This window comes from Perkinsus marinus (assembly GCF_000006405.1).
Source record: "Perkinsus marinus ATCC 50983 genomic scaffold scf_1104296930084, whole genome shotgun sequence".
Taxonomy (NCBI): Eukaryota; Perkinsozoa; order Perkinsida; family Perkinsidae; genus Perkinsus; species Perkinsus marinus.
In genome coordinates, this window is record NW_003216265.1 from 12,416 (window position 1) to 13,685 (window position 1,270).

Genomic DNA, 1,270 nt, shown 5'->3' on the forward strand with positions numbered 1-1,270 from the left:
CTACCTCGCAGCTGCCGTTATGATTCCCATAGTCTCGATAGGGTCGAGGGAGATCTGTTGGGATACATGGAGGAATCTTGAACAGGAGAGAACGGGACGGATAATGCTGCTGCTGGTGGTCGAGTTGAAAAGCAACATTGATAAATAAACTGAATAAACCTAACGAGCTATTGTGTATCTTCCATGACGATCCTCTATTGGTTACCGTCACAGGCTCCTCCATCGACGACAACGCATCTACCCCCAGCCTCATAAATTCATCGATAAACTCTGTTTACTCCACCATCCCCACTAAGCACAACCCACTATAACAATATCCCACACCGCAGGTATAGCAATCATATCCTGATCATCGTCAGTTCTAGACTGCATTTCGCTCAATGTTTGTGTTTTCAGGCGTGAGTGATACTGATTCCCCCATATCCTACAGCTCAATTTCAGCCTAGCATCGTCGTTATATTATAACGAATAAAATGCCAATACCAGGTCAAATTAACCTTTGGTTTTACTAACCCTAAAAACCAAAAAGATTGTGATAGAGCCAACCGAGACAGCTTACGCAGTCCTATCTCGAACTCAGTTAAACTCAAACTGTTCAGCAAGGAGACTTACAACTCAAGTAGACTTATCTCCCCATACAGCGACCCAAGAGAAAGAGCAGCTACTCAATTGACCCTATGGTGGATGCGAAAGAGTATCGTTGCTTCTGCCCGAGAGCAACAAGTGAATCCACGTCCTCGAGATAACACAATGACGAGCAAATAGCAGAAAGGTTATTGAAACGGTATAAAACACTCGCAAAAAGTACAGATGGTATACTACCGTTGGTTGGCATCAAATCGCCGTGTACCCGAGAACGAGAATACTTTATATATCGAGTATGTGCAGTAGTAAACTCATATGAGAACATAAACATCTGTAACAATCACAAGACCAATACTGTCGACTTCGAAAAGAACCTCTCCATTCGCTGCTATGAACTCTCTCATAACGATAATGTCCATCTCATCAAGGTGAGCAATATTACTGAGTGTACCATGAATAGGTAAGTAGTCCACAGCTATGATATTAGAGGGCGAGAAACCATAGAAAGGAGACTCGTGTGAACCATACAAATCGTAGCTGATCCGATTATAAGCCATCACACTCCTTATGTGTGCTTCAGAGCATCCAATGCCTAACCTCAGAATCGCCTGACCATCGTATCCTTGTCCCGGAGGGATCTTCGCTCGAACATAACCGAAGATATATGTCACATCGAGACCCACCA